The sequence below is a fragment of the Nannospalax galili genome, unplaced genomic scaffold (genome assembly GCF_000622305.1).
Source record: "Nannospalax galili isolate Female #2095 unplaced genomic scaffold, S.galili_v1.0 scaffold3, whole genome shotgun sequence".
Taxonomy (NCBI): domain Eukaryota; kingdom Metazoa; phylum Chordata; class Mammalia; order Rodentia; family Spalacidae; genus Nannospalax; species Nannospalax galili.
The window spans coordinates 6,308,381-6,324,383 of record NW_008351466.1 but is presented as its reverse complement, the minus strand read 5'-3'; the positions used below and the strand labels follow the sequence as shown (position 1 = coordinate 6,324,383).

The 16,003-nt window shown below is 41.5% G+C and overlaps 1 non-coding gene across 1 annotated transcript; it reads right to left on the bottom strand.

Annotated features, from left to right (window-relative positions):
* Positions 1–2,781: 2,781 nt before the first annotated feature.
* On the bottom strand, positions 2,782–2,944 carry LOC115066825. The gene has a single exon (XR_003846279.1). It is a non-coding gene; the product is annotated as a U1 spliceosomal RNA (small nuclear RNA).
* Positions 2,945–16,003: the final 13,059 nt, after the last annotated feature.

Sequence of the window (16,003 nt, the reverse complement as noted above, 5' to 3'; positions counted from 1 at the left end):
TTGGAAAGCATTTTGACAGGTTCTTTATTAATTAAGTAGACGCCTAGCTTCTGACCCATTCATTTCCCTCCTAGGCATTTTCTCAAAAGTAATGAAAACCCATATTTGTACTCAAACACTTATATGTCAGTTTTCACGTAAATATGCTCTTTTTCCTCCCTCTCTCTCTCTCTCTCTCTCTCTCTCTCTCTCTCTCTCTCTCGACCAGAGGTTGACATTAGGGGTCTTCCTCAATGGCTCTCCACCTCCCCCCTTTAAAAAAAAATTATGTAGACCATGCTGGCCTCGATCTCACAGAGATATGCCTGCCTCTGCCTCCCGAATGCTCCCACCATGCCTGGCTCTACCTTATTTTCTGAGACAGCTTGGGTGAGTTCGAGGCCAGCCTGCTCTACGTAATGAGTTCCAGGACAGCTGGGGCTACAAGGGAGACCCTGTCTCAAAAAGACAAACAAAAAAACAAATCTGAATGATAGCCCATCCCTGTAATTTCATTACTCAGGAGGCTGAGGCTGGAGGATCTCAAGTTCAAAGCCAGTCTGGGCTGCATACAGAGACCCTGTCTCAAAAACTGGGAAAGAAAGGAAAAGAAGGGAGGGAAGGAAGACAGGCCAGAGCTCAGTGGCGGACTGCTTTCCTAGCATATGTGAAATCTTACTTTTGATTCTCAATGCCACAGGAAGTAAAAATTGATCCAATTGTGTGGGTTTTTTTTTAATGTGTATGAGTGTGTTGCCTGCATATGTGTAAGTGCACATGCTGCACTTGTGTTGTGCAATACCCAAGGAGGTCAGAAGAGAGTTACAGACTTCTTAGCTGTCATATGGGTGCTAGGAACTGAACCCACATTCTCTGCAAGACCAGCTAGTGCTCTTAATGCTGAGCCATCTCCCCAGCCCCAATAAGGTTTTTCTTTTGAGGGGTTGTCTTTTTGAGACAGGGGTCTCCCTGTAGCCCCAGCTGCCCTGGAACTCACTATGTAGACCAGGCTGGCCTTGAACTCACAATGATCCACTTGCCTCTGCCTCCCAAGTGCTGGGACTAAAGGCATGCACCACCACGCCCAGCCTCTGTAAATTATATTTCAATAAACATCTCAGGAGTGTGTATATATGTGGGGGCTTAAGAAGCTAGAAAATGGATTGTGGTAGGGAAGAGATCTTAAGGGTGGGCAACAGGGGATAATAGAAAGTATTTGACATGAAAGCAGAAGAGAGGAGTATCTAGGGGAAAGAAGGGAACCAGCCCAAGTGTGCGTGGGGCGGGGGGCAAAGAGAGGTTAGTTGAGGAGGGAAAAATTATAACAAAGTATAATAACACGTATTTATGAAAATTCGACAATGAAACCCATTGCTTCTTATGCCAATACAAAAGTAAATAACAAGTAAAGAATTTAGGAGAGAATAAGATGTCTGTGGAATGAGGTGCTCCCCAGGCAGCCCACCTCAGCTGGGGCACACTGGCTCCCAAGAGACTGAGTGCAAGGAAGCTTATCGTCAAGATGAATGTCTCCTTGACCATAGGTGCATCTATATTTATCTAAAAACTCTGAGCTCAGGACTAAGCAAGTAAGAAAGAAAAACAATCTCAGAGTCAAGGTGGCAACAACATGGCTGTGTACCAGAGAATTGATGGCATCAGCAGCTCTCAGCGCAGGACTTAAAACAAGGCTCTGCACCTCCTCATTTCATTAAGAACTTTGGCACTTCACATGGATAATAAGGGAAAAAAATCATCAGGGTGTCAAGATGGTGCCTGGGACCTTGCCGACCTGGCCACCCACCCACATATGATCTGCGCTGGACCGAGCCATGCTGAATTGATTGCCCACACATACCCACAACATGTACCTGAGGTGCCAGGAACTCCAGGCTTCCCTGGCAGTGGAACTTAGGCCACAGGGCCAGGCAGTTGGCACAACCAGGAGGCAGTTGCAACCACTCAACTGTGTGGCACCTAAGTGCACCTCTCTTGTGGGGGACTGGGTCTGCTTGTGGTCACTGCACAGTGTACCTATGGTCGTAGCAGCCAGCATCATCATCCATTGGCTGTCAAAGTCTGGCTGCAGTCTATAACAGCAATAAGAACCTGAGGAGTCTACAGATTACAGAAAATTAGCTAGAGGTCAATGATGTAAAGCTGCCATGTGAAGCCATGAAACATCCCAAGTGTCACACAGAGAATCTTGTATCAAAGACCTGGATTAACTGCTACCTGCTGTGAGGACCTAGCTTCTTCTTTTACTCATAGCAAAAACCTTTGTGGAATCAAATTGTTGGACAATACCTTGAACAGCAGTGGCGTGAGTGTGCTGAATGAAGGCATCCAAAAGGCCTGGAGAGAGCCAAAGTATAACCTGCATATACTCGGGCTGTGATCAACTGACTTTGATGAAGAATCCCAAGTGTCTCTGATCATTGGTGAAAAGAGAAAGCCCTACTTGACAATCATAAGCAGTGTGTAAGAGAAACAGAAAACAAATGTGAAAACTCCATTCCAAGAAATTTAGTTGTATTCTGATCCAGAATTATATGTGAAAGAAAGAGAGTGGGCCCTTACTTTGGTCTATCTGTGTGAAAGAATTATGGACAGTCTAATGAGGTATGACTTCTTTGGCACCTAGTTTAGATGTGTTTCATAAGATGGATAGAGTTTTTCATATGCTAACAGAGGTCATGAATTGGGAAAGGAGGGTAGAAAGGTGAGGATGGATACAGGAGGGGTTTGGAACATAATCAAAATACATTGTATGAAATTCTAGATTCAATAAAACATTTTTTTCAGGGGAGAGCATGCACGCAGTCCTCCACTACCACAAGTTATGCAGCTGAGTTTTCCTCATTTGGGGAAATCACAGGATTCAGCACATCCCAAGTGCAATGGATGAACTTTGGCTTGGGAAAACCATCTTCCTGATCATAGTGTCTCCCCACCAGATAAATATAATAAAACATTTTTTTAAAAAAAAGAAAAGAAGTTAAAAAATAATAATTAAAGAAAAACAACTTAGGAAATGAAACAGTCTTCACAAATAAAAATATTAGTTAACATTTCTCAAATAGTTGTTATGTGCCAGGAATAACAAGTAGTTGTTATGTGCTTTAAGAATTGTTCATGCTGTTGAGAGAGCCATTGATAGCTTCCCAGAACTTAATGGTAAGATCCTTTTGCTGAAGACACCACATATTTCAGACACAGGACTTGGAAAGATTGAGATGAAACTGACTTGGAAGCCTCCTCCCCGAAGGCTAGTTCTCCTACACATGCTGCCAAGGGAGAAAACCAATAAATGGTTTTACCCATCTGTATAGCCAACAAATCACAATAATAACAGGTTTAGAAAATTATCTCTATAGGTGCAATAGTGGCACTTTTATCTTAGGGGTAATAAACAGCTGTTTAATTAGCCTGCTCAGTAGAAAGGAATTCATGCATTACAGCATTACCACGCCACATTGCATTTAATACCTGAATATAGCCTGACTCTTAATTTTACTTTTAAAGAGTGGGCCTGAACTTAGAGGACACCCATTCCCCCAGATGTCTCTTGGAGCTGTTCTGTGGAACTCTGCTGTGGAATCAGGCCTTACCCATACTTTTATTCAAAATGATTTCTCCAGCTTCAATTAGGGCACTACAAACTTGAATCTACCCTTATTTTATTAGCCTTTTCATCACTGGTTCTACATAATTCTTTACACATAATGTCAGATATCCTTCCCAGTCTTCGTTGTATTCAATGAAGATGTGTGCTTGTCCTTCAGTGCTTTGATATGCTAATTATCAAGGATACCCACATTCATTCCGTATCTTGGGGTGGAGTGACAAACAGTTTTCCAGGGAATAAGATCAGGTACCCAGGTCACAAGAGCACACATGGTTCTATGCCTTTGTGGGGCTTAATTAAAAGTCATTGTTCCAGATTCTGCCCATTTTATAAAATTCATTCCTATAATGCATGGCACTGTAAACATACCCAAGTACACGCCATTGGAGAGATCATAGACCCTAGAGAAGGACCTATTTTTTGTGATATTCCTAGACCAACATAATTTCTTACAACATTCTAAGTATGTATCCTTGTATTTATAGATAAGTATACCTTTCACCACTCATCAAAGAAGTTTCTTTATGGTAACAGATGAAGACTACAGAGTTCCACAAGGAACTCTATAGTTCCACTCTATTTCAGGCTGAAATACAGAGACTAAATGACTATGAGGTGCCCAGCCCTAAGTGATACATTTACAATGCAACTTCTACACCTAAGGAACATTGCAGAAGAGGAAGTGGAAAGACTTTAAGAGCCAGATGGAAAAGACACATGCTGCTAGTTAATGCATTCTATACATGATACAGAAGCTGCGCCAATGAAATCTCCTTGGTTTAGTAGCCAAATGAGATTTGAATAATGACAAAACTAGTTGACATGCAAGGTGGATGGGGAAAGTTTCTAGGAGTCCCACTACAAGATGAAGAGCTACATGCAATCAGTGGAAATGAGGAAGATGTGTGTGTGTGTGTGTGTGTGTGTGTGTGTATTTATAAATGGATGTATCTGTATCAAAGAAGAGGACAAGAAATTATGAGTGAGTCATGGCATTGACACAGGAGGAATTGAAGGTGGACTGGGAGGGTGGAAAGAATGCAAATGCAGTATTCATGTATCAAATTCCAGAGAACAAAACAATATATAAGAAAGAATTGTGCATACACTAATTAATTTCTCTATTAAATCAAACTACAATAGTTGCATTATTTTCATAGCCTCATTTTATTTGTGAGAAAATTAATGCACAGAAGAGTTCAATTTCTTTGACAGTGCCACAAGGAATAGTATATATTTCATCTTGTAATAATTGCTGAAACACATTAAGCACTTTTTATAACTTAGCTAACCACTTGGTATAACCTATATCATATAATTCTATAAGTAGGTGTTATGGGCAGCTTTGGTTGTCAACTTGATACACCTAGGAAGAAGGAACGTCAATTGGAGAATTTCCTCTTTTGGATTGGCTATGGGAAAGTCTGTGAGGCATTTTGTTTTATTGTTAATTTTTTTTAGAATTTTATGCACTGTATATTAATCATATCCAGACCCCTTCCCGCATTTCCACCCCCGCCCTATCTCCCTTCATGTTCTCTGTTATTGTTCTTTTTGTCATTTTTGTTGACTCTTTGGGGAATTCATGCAATGTGTTTCCATCATATTTAGACCTCCCTTCCCCAATATGTCCTTCAGTGTGTGTCCATCCACTGGAGCCTGGTCAACCTAACCAGCATTACACCCTTAAAGAAAACTATATCTCTCCCTCACAGTAGCCACTGGTTGCCAATAGTTCCTCAGCTAAGGCTCAAGCCACCTTCCTACCTCCCTACTTCCATGCTGGGATTCTCTCTGGCTTAAGATTATGTGGGACTTGTGCATGCTGTTACTATTGCCTGTGAGTTCTGAGGGGTAACTGCCCAACTGTCTGGAAAACTGTTTCTTTTTGGTCATCCACCACCTTTGGCTCTTACAATCTTTCTGCCCTCTCTTCCATAATGATGCCTATATCTTTGGAGGTGGAAGTTTGATATAGGTGTCCTATTGAGGGATAAGCACTCAGCCATCTCCTATTCTCAGCATTTTGAAGGGTTGTGTGTCCCTGTGTTAATCAACATCTGCTTCATGGGGAACCATCACTTGTGAGAATTGAGAGACGCAATATTTGATGGGAATAACATTAACATAATAAGTCATTAGGTGTCAATTTAATACTGTGTATATTTTTAAGAATAATAGCAGTAGGCTCACCCCTATGCCCTGTGAACTGTCTAGCTTTGGGTTTCTAAGCTTGATATCAGTGTCAGATATGAGCTTCATCTTGTGAAGTGGACCTTATATCCAGTAAAAAGAAAAAGGAGGGGGGGTCGGTAACTGTCACAATACCTGTGCCACTATTGCACAGATGGGCATATCTTGACATTTGTTGTTGTAACTCACACAATTCACAGCTGGGTAAGGTTCATGTTTACTTTTCACTTCCAGGAGCATGCATAACAACTTTGAGAACTATGAAAGCTAGCCAGTATTGATGAAGCTTTGAGATCAGTATCACCTTGATTTTTACTTGTTTGTTCTAAAACTCATTTATGTAGTATCTTCAGCAATAGTGTCTTACTGACAAGTTCTGATGGGTAACCAAGAGCAAGGTCAATGGCTACAATGGTTTGAGAGATCTGTGGAACCACTGGTCAACAGCTTTTAGAGATGGAACCCATTCCTGCAGTTTAGTTTTTTGTTTGTTTTGAGAGAGGGTCTCCCTGTAGCCACAGCCAGCTTGGATTTCTCTATGGAGACCAGGCTGACCTTGATTTCACAGAGTTCCACCTGCCTCTACCTCTCAGGTGCAGGGATTAAAGGCATGTGACCAAACCTGGCACATTTAGTTTTTATTTTTTGCCTATGGCGTCCTGTAGGGGAAATGTCCCCCAATTATAGGGTAACTCTTTTTTATTTTTTTGTCTTTTTGAGACAGGGTCTCCATGTAGCTCCAGCTGGACTGGAACTCACTATGTAGACCAGGTTGACCTCAAACTCTCAGAGATCTGCCTGCTTCTGCCTCCTGAGTGCTGGGATCAAAGGCATGTGCCACCACATCCAGTGGTAACTGGTTTTAATCTTTTTTTATATTGTATATGTATATACATTTAGAAGCTTCCATAGTAGTAGGTTTCTATATGACTTTTTATGCTATTTAATATTTTTTATGTGCTTGACCTGAATACACATATGTGCACCCATGTTGTGCATTGTCTTAGGAGACCAGAAGAGGGCATTGGAGCTCCTGAAACTGGAGTCATAGACAGTTGTTAGTTGTCGTATGGGTGTTGGGAACAAAACCTGGTCCTGTGCAAGGGCAGCAGGTGCTCTCAACTGCTGATATATCTCTCTAGCATGTCATATGACCTTTTCTAAAGGATTTTAGTCTTAGTTATCCCTCACCATGCTCCCTCCCCTGTCCTGTCCTTCCATTTCCCAACCCCTTTAAAACTTCCTACTCCTTTCCTTCTTTACATCGCTGTATCTTATCTCTCCTCCAATGAAACCCCTCCCATTTCCATTTACTAATTTCTTAACCTCCATGGATTTTCCAATTGAAACACGCATGACTAAAGATTCAGAACTAGCATCCAATTATGAGGTAGAGTATGTGATGCTTGACTTTGTGAATCTAAGTTACCTCCCTCAGGAGTATTGCTTCCAGTTCCATTCAATAACCTGCAGATTTTATAATTTTATTTTTCCTAACAGCTGAATAAATTTCCAATGTATAAATGTACTATACTTTCATAATCCATTCATCAGTTGATGGACATCTAGGTTTTTTCCATTTTCTGGAAATGGAATAGAGCAGCGATGAACATGGATGAACACGAATCTTTGTCGTAGGATATAGAGTCCTTTGGGTATATACCCAGGAGTGTTATGACTGGGTCATGTGATAAATCTAGTTCTAGCATTTGAGGGATCTCCACAATGATTTCCATAGTGGATGCACTAGTTTGCACTGCTGCTAGCAGTAAATAAGATTTCCCCTTTCCCCATAGCCTCACCAGTGTTTGTTATTGTTGGTTTTTGGATCTTAGCCATTCTGAGTGGGTTAAGATGAAACTCAAAGTGGATTTAATTTAAATTTCCCTGATGGCTAAAGATGTTGAACATGGTTTTGTTTTTCTTTTTTTTGGGGGGGTGAGGGTGGGGGGGTTGATACAGGGTCTCCCCGTAGCCCCAGCTGGCCTGTATCTTAGTATGTAGACCAGGCTAGCCTCAGAAAGATTTGCCTTCCTCTGCCTCTCCATTTCTGGGATTAAAGGTGTGCACCAGCATGCCCAGCTAGATGTAGAACATATTAAAAAATATTTGTCAACAATTTGTCTTTCATCTTTTGAGAAATTCCTTTTCAGTTCCTTGTCCCAATTTTTAATTTCTTTTTTTTTTAGGTTTAATATTTTTAGTTCTTTGAGATACAAACCCTCTGTCAGGTGTATAGCTGGTAAAGATTTTTTTCCCATTTCGTAGGTTGTCTCTTCAACTTGAATGACGGTTCCATTTGGAGTATAGAATTTTTTTAGTTTCATGAGATCCCATTTTTCAATTGTTGGTCTTAATGCCTGCATTGTCTGAGTCCTGTTCATAAAGTCCTTTTCTGTGCCTATAAGTTCCAGTGTATCACTTTATCCTTTATCATATTCAGATAGCAGGTCTTATGTTGAGGTCCTTGATTCATTTGGAGTTAAGGTTTGTGCAAAGTGAGGCAGAGGCATCTGTTTTCATTTGTCTACATGTAGCTATTTGGTTATTTTTTAAAGGCCTATCAAGTTTAATCTGTGTTCTCCAAATGTTCTTGGGTGTGGGTCTATCCCTTATGGTCTTGTTAACCCACCAGACTTCACACCCTTAAAGAAGACTGACTTTCCCTCTCCAGCAGTAGGTCCTCAGTTAGGGCTGGAGGTTCTTGTCCACCTCTCCTATCCAAGCTGAGTTTTTGTCTAGTTTGTGCTTGCACAGGTCTTGTACATGCTGTCATAACTGTTGTGGGTTCACATGTGCAACTACCCTGTAGTTTCCTGACAAAAACGATTTCCTTGTATTCCTCTACCACCTCTGGCTCTTACAGTCATTCTGCCCCTTCTTCCTCAGTGATCCCTGAATGTGAGGCACTTTCTTGATTGTCTAGTGACGTGAGAGGGCCCGGTCCACTATGGATGTTGCTTTCCCCAGATAGGTGGTCCTGGATTGTATAAGAAAGCTGTCTGAACACAGGCCAGAGGAGCAAGCCAGGAAGCAGCATTCATCTGTGGTCCATGTTTCAGTTCCTGTTTCTAGGTTCCTGTCTTGAGTTCCTGCCTGACTTCCCTCAAAATGGATTGTCACTTGGAAATGTCAGATGCAATAACCCTTCCCCCCCAAGTTAGTTTTTGTCACAGTGTTTTATCACAGCAATAGAAAATTTCTAGAACAGTAGGTATCATTTTACAGATGAAGAAATAGGTAATATGTAATTATGCAATAAAACCAAATTATACAGCAGGTAGTGAAGGAGGAACAGATTTTTTTGTTTGTTTTTGGTCTTTTTGAGACAGGGTCTCCCTGTAGCCCCAGCTGGCCTGGAACGTGCTATATAGACCAGACTGGCCTTGAACTTAGAGATCCACCTTTCTCTGCCTCCCGAGTGCTGGGACTAAGTGTGCTACCACACCTGGCTGGAGGAACAGATTCTAAACAAGACTCTTCATCTGTTCTTTGTGTTCTGGTGGGAAAAAGCCTACAAACTGCTTCTCTGTTTAGAAGTTGGACCTGTGGTACATGCAGATAGATTTAAGAGTATCAACTTTCTTACAGATTCATTACTGTTTCTTTGGCATGAGAAATTTTCCACACAATTAAAAGTTATGTATGTGAAATGACACAGTTTTGCAGGCAATACTCCTGCTGAAACAGCAAGGATCCAGATTACAGTAAATGCCTTGTTTCTTTCAAACACCCACTCAGATAATTTTGGAACAGCAATAGCAACATATATGTCTCCTCCTTCTATTGACCTCTTTCCCAGGCTCAGGACTGCTTGTTCTTCTCTAGCAGTGCCTGGAACATCAGAGTATTCTAACCTACTAAAAGCTACTGATTCATCTCTTCCTTTGCTCATCTGATGCTTGTGTGCATTGTTCCAGTCTAAAGAGATCTTGCTGGTTTGTATTAGATTCATCTCTTATACCGTTGACCCCTCACTATGATCTCTTACCCTCACTCAACATTTGGCTTCTCATTCGATTCAACTAATGGCTGCAATTTATTTTATTTTTTCTTCAATATATATTTTTATTGTATTTTTGTACATTTTATATGTTACATTTTAATCATATTTAGACTCCTTCCCCTATCTGCAACCCTCTGATAGATATCATGCATTCTGTCATATATGTTAACTTTGGAGTCTACTTTGCATCCCCAGATGCCCTTCTGGACAGTGGATGTGAGTTCATCCACTGGAGCCTGGTCAGTCTAACTTATGCCACTTCCTTAAAGAAGATCAACCCTTCCTCACCCAGCAGGGATCATCTGCCAATAGTTCCTTGGTTAAGGCTGGGGACGTCTGCTCATTTCCCCAGTTCTATGCTGGGTTTTTGGGTGGTTTGAGTTTGCATAGGATTTGTGCATGCTGTCATCATTGCTGTAAGTTCAGATGAGACAGTCCTTACAAGCCTGGAAGACTTTTTCCTTATGCTCATGCACTATTCCTGGCTCTTACAATCATTGCATGCCCTCTTCCACAATGATCCCTGAGCCAGGGGTATGTGATGTTTAATATAGGTATCCTATTCAGGGGCACGCACTATGCAGTCTCTTATTCTCTACATTTTGACCAGTAGTGCATTATATTCTGTTGCATGGTGTGCTGGATACCTTTAGTGTCAACTTGACATAGCTGGGTTGAGGGAGCCTCAATTGGGGAATTTCCTCCATAGGACTGGCCTGTGGCTATGTCTGTGAGGCATCTTCTTGATTATTGAGTGATGTGGGAGGGCCCAGCCCACTGTGGGTGGTGCCACCCCTGGGCAGGTGGGCCTGTGTTGCATAAGAAAGCAAGTTGAACAAGGGCCAGGGAAGCAAGCCAGTAAGCAGAATTCCTCCACGGCCTGTGCTCCAGCTCCTTCCTCCAGGTTCCTGCCCTGAGTTTCTACCTTGGGTTCCCTGATGAGCTGTGACCCAGGAGATGTAATCTGAATAAACCCTTTCCTCCCCAAGTTGGTATTGGTCAGAGTGTTTTGTCATAGCAATGGAGAAACAAACTATGACAGAAATTGGTACCAGAGAGTGGAGTATTGCTGTGATAGACCTGATGGTGTTTTGGGGGAGGACTGTGGAAGCGTTTGGAACTTTGGTCTAGAAAAGCCTTTGAGTGCTTAGAGTTTTGTTGCTGGTGAGCTTGGAACAGTTATGCTGAAAGAGTTGTGGACCGTGGAGGCCTGACTTGTGAAGAAGCTTCAAAGGGAAGCAGGGAATAACAGGGTTGTTTGTATGATATTTTGAATTGAGAATCTATGGGTTCTTGTTGGCTGGGGCTGAAAAATCAGCTGTGATTAAAGAGACCTGAACCTGAAATCAAACCTTTGCTTTACTGGGATAATTGATGCTGCTTAGCTGGGGCTGAAAAATCAGCTGTAAGTAACAAGAGACCAGCATCATTATGGTGAAATCCTCTGGGAAGCATTTCCTCAGGGTCTGCACACAGAAGCTGTGGTTGAGAGGGGGCCTGAGCCTCATCTCTAGCTGAAAGTAGGACTCGGTAATGTGTAAGAGTCCACATGGTTCTGGTGTTGAAAGTGTGAAGGGGTCACAGAGAGCAACTGAGGCTTAGCACTCTTAGAGGCCAGGAAAGGCCATAAGTGAAAGTGCAGCTTCAGTTGCAGTGAAGACCCCAGGATTGAAGGGGTCATGGAGAGAATCTGAGCCTTTGCACCCTAAGAGGCAAGAAGAGGCCATTGGTGAAGGTGTAGCCTCACTTTCAGTGGAGACCCCAGCGTTTTGGAGATGTCAGGACCATGGGATGACCACCAAGGGCAGCAGCAGGTGTGAAATGAAGCCAGCCTGGGTCTTTGAGATGAGCTGTGTGTGCTGTGGATGGGAGAGTCAGAAGTGGAGCTTCCAGAACCCTATGGAGCCCAGAAGCTCATGAGTGAATCCCAGATGTCCAGCCTTGAGCTACTTTGCAGGATTTGGGTTTTCCTTAGGTGTGCTTGATTCTTCCTTTTGAAACAAAAAAGTACTTGTTTTGGATTTTACAGGAGCCCCCAGTTAAGAGGCTTTTAAAAGAGACTGTGGACTTGTAGATATTTGGATTTTTAAAAAATATTTTATTTATTATTTTTATTTTATGTGTATGAGTGTATTGCCTGCATGTATGTGAGTGCACCCATGTCGTGCAAGGCCTCAGAGGTCAGAAGACAGCTCGGATTCCCCTGGAACTGGAGTTAAGGATGGTTTGTAGCTGCCATGTGGGTGCTGGGAATCAAACCCAGGTCCTCTGCAAGAGCAGTCAGTGCTCTTAACCGCTGAGCCATCTCTCCAGCCCCAATGTTTGAATTTTTTTAAGGACTGTGGGGCTTTTAAGGTTGTACTGTCTTATGTTGTGATATTAATGTTAACATCATATCTTGGGGATAAGAATTGGAAAGGTTATGGTTTAATAGTGATGTGTTTGTGTGTCAAGTTGACAAGGGGTCAGTTGTGCTTCATAGCTTTAGTGTCAACTTGACTCACCTGGGTTGAGGGAGCCTCAATTGGGGAATTTCCTCCATAGGACTGGCCTGTGGCCATTTCTATGAGGCATCTTCTTGATTGTTGAGTGATGTGGGAGGACCCAGGCCACAGTGGGTGGTGCCACCTCTGGGCAGGTGGGCCTGTGTTGCATATGAAAGCAGGCTGAGTAGAGACCAGGGGAGCAAGCCACTAAGCAGAGTTCCTCCATGGCCTGTGCTCCAGCTCCTGCCTCCAGGTTCCTGCCCTGAGTTCCTACCTTAGGCTCCTGGATGAACTGTGACCTGGGAGATGTTAGATAAACCTTTTCCTCCCCACGTTGGTATTGGTCATAGTGTTTTGTCACAGCAATGGAGAAACAAACTAGGACACATGGGGAAGCACTATATATATGCCTATAGAGTCTGATTTGTGTCCCTAAATCTCCTTCGACACATCCTCATATTTACAGACCTTTCACCCCTCATCAAAGAAGCTTTTTTTTTCTTTTTCAGTAAATAGAGACCATTAAACAGTTCCAGAACTGGTCAAATGCAAAGAATAAGTGTCTGTGACACACTTAACCCTAAGAGACAGATCTTCAATGAACTTCTACACATAAGATGAATGTTCAGTTATTTTATCACACTAATAAAACATAACTATCTCTGTGTGTATCTATTCGTGGGCTTTGTACATGTGTTTTATTGGGTAAATATATATCTATGCAGTCCTCAATGTAATTTGTATATTGTAAACCTCCATCACTTAGTCTTCCATCAGACAAATGAAATTATGATCCCTTGTGCACTTTCTAACACCATTTAAGCACTGCTTTCCCTGGTTACTTGCTTTAATTTGGCTCTCTGAATGTAGCCCTATCATGTATAGCCTCTCTACCCTATGTCTGTTCACAGGCCAATGTCAGGAGGTAATTTAGCAAAATGAGGGCTTGGATTATGATATCTGGAACAAAGGGGGAAGAATAATAAAATAAGTTGAGTAAAGGAGAGAAGGGGGAAAGATATGGAAGACTAAAAGGAAAGAGAGGCAAATACCAACAATTTGTGTCCTTTATGAATAAAACTTTCTTATTTGGCTGGTGAACTGCCACTGAAATCAATTTCAGAAGTGAAGTTCTAAGCAGTTTTATCTTCATTTTAACTGAATATAGCCTTTCAAAGATACATGATTTTTAAGAAGCAACAGTCTCCCCACTGGTTTCCTAATTTCCCTTTAATGTTACCCAAGGCCATTTCCTTTCCAACTTTGCTGCTGGCTACTCTTTCTTTTAAGTTAATGAGTAGCTTCTGTGTTATTGCACTCTCTTGGATCCCTTTTTATCTGTCTGAGTAGTTTTTTGTTTTTTGTTTTGTTTTGTTTTGTTTTGTTTTTTTACACACAGTTTCATTATGTTTCCCAGGCTGGCCTTGAACTCTGGCTTAGCAGATTTTCTGGCCTCAGTCTCACGAATGTCTGGGACTACAGATGCTCGCTATTACACCAAGTTTACCTTTGTGATTTTTCTTCTCAACACCCAGCCATCCAATATAAAAAATGTTTCTCTTTGTAGACTTCCAGCCTATATTATTATATCATCATAATATTCCCCTATCCCTACCCAGTACTCAAAAATCTCAAAATCTACCATGAATGATAAGCAATGTTAAGGTTTGTCCTTAGATGAGTTCTTTCCCCTGTCTACACTGAAAATGAGCTTATCAGAGACTTATTTTCTTGCTTCTCATTACTGTTTATACTCTATTCATTACCGATTGCACCTACTCCCACATCTCTAACTAGTTTTATTTATTTTGTATTTATTTACTTTTTTTGAGACAGGGTATCACAGTCTATTCCTGTCTGGTCTGGAACACTCTATGTAGATCAGGCTGGCCTTGAACTCATAAAGATCCACCTACCTCTGCCTCCCCAGTACTGGGTTTAAAGGCATGCACCACCATGAATGGCAGAATATTTTTATATTTTTTATTATTATTTTTATGTGTATTCGTGTATTGCCTGAATGTAGGTAAGTACACCTGTGTCATGCAGTGCCCACAGAGAACAGAAGAGATTGTTGGATCCCCTGGAACTGGAGTTACAGACAGTTGTTAGTGGCCATGTGGGTGCTGGGATTCAAATTCTGGTCTTCTGCAAGAACAGTCAGTGTTCTTAAGCACTGAGCCATCTCTCCATCCCCCAGAATATTTTTCTTAAATGCTGATGATTATTTGTTTCTCCTCTTCTTATTTCTCTACTGATTCCATGCCATACAGCACAAATTTAAAATTCAGGGTTGCTTTCCAAACCTTTCTGATTTTGGCTTTACTGCTTTTCCAGCTTTGTTGCCCACTAAAGCATCATGAAATCTATTCCCTAGCTACATTAGAGCACTAATCAAACTCGGTCTTATTTTCCTGTCTTTATGCTGTTAGTCATGTTAATTTTTCTAGCTCACACACACTGTTCTCTCATTTTCAACGTTTGGGATTATACTTATAGAGACCCAGTTTCTATTCCCAATTATCTTCTTCCTATAGGCTTCTAATACATTCTTTTGCAGTTAATTATGAACTTGTCAGTTCCCTTGACTAGATCTTAAGCCCACTGTGATCATTCACTTATACTCAGAACATTGTCCTGGACAGGGATAGTACTCAGAGTTTACAATTATTATTTAATTAAAATTATATGTGCAAGTTCTGTGATTTCTTTTTTAAAATATTATTTTTATTATTTTATCTGTATAAGTGTATTGCCTGCATATGTGTAAGTGCATCCGTATCAAGCAGTGCCCATGGAGATTGGAAGAGGACCTCAGATCCCCTGGAACTAGAGTTATAGCAAATTGTTAACTACCATGTGGGTGCTGGAAATCAAACCTGGGTTCTCTGCAAGAAAGATGGCTTTTAACCCCTGTGTCATCTCTCCAGCCCCCAAACTGATTTCTTTATAATGCTACATAATAGTAATTCGTCAAAATTATTTAAAAGAAGAAAAGGCAATCTCCTAATAATTTATATATTAAACTGTAAGGAGTGTACAGGGAGGTGCCTACAATGGGAAAACATTCTTCTGTGGATTTGGAAACAAGCTCAGACCTGTAAGCTTTTGAATTTGGCCATTACTAAAGCCAAGTTTTAGAGGCATTTTTATTATGTGCAACACCAACATGGTAGGGATTAAAGGATGAAAATTTTGATGCAAATCAGGAGGTAGTTCATAGAGCTTAGCAGCAGGTTGGCCTTTATATAATATCAGGATGTGAGGTTGAAGCTGCCAGTGCTGATGGATCAAGTTTGCCTTTCTGTTTTAGGACAACAGAAGGCCAATGTTACTGAGCTATTTCAAAAAAAAAACAGAACATCAAATACAGCACAGAAGAACAGCAACATAGGTATTCTGGTGTCTGTTTCTCAGGAAACTGTCCTTGAGCCAGGACCAAGGGCTAATGGCTGTAATCATAGCACTCAGGAGGAAGGCTGAAGCAAGACAATTGCAGGTTTGAGGCCAGTCCATGCTAAACAGCATGGCCAAGACCTACGCAAGCTCAAGCCAGAGAACAATCTCAGCACAGAATGTGGGAGGTGGACAAGAAGGCCCAATGCTAGCTGAGGAACTATTTATTGGCAATTGATAGCTGCTAGGAGAGGGAGAATCAATTTTCCTTAAGGGTTTGATGCCACATAAGTTGGCCAGGCTGCAGTGGATGAA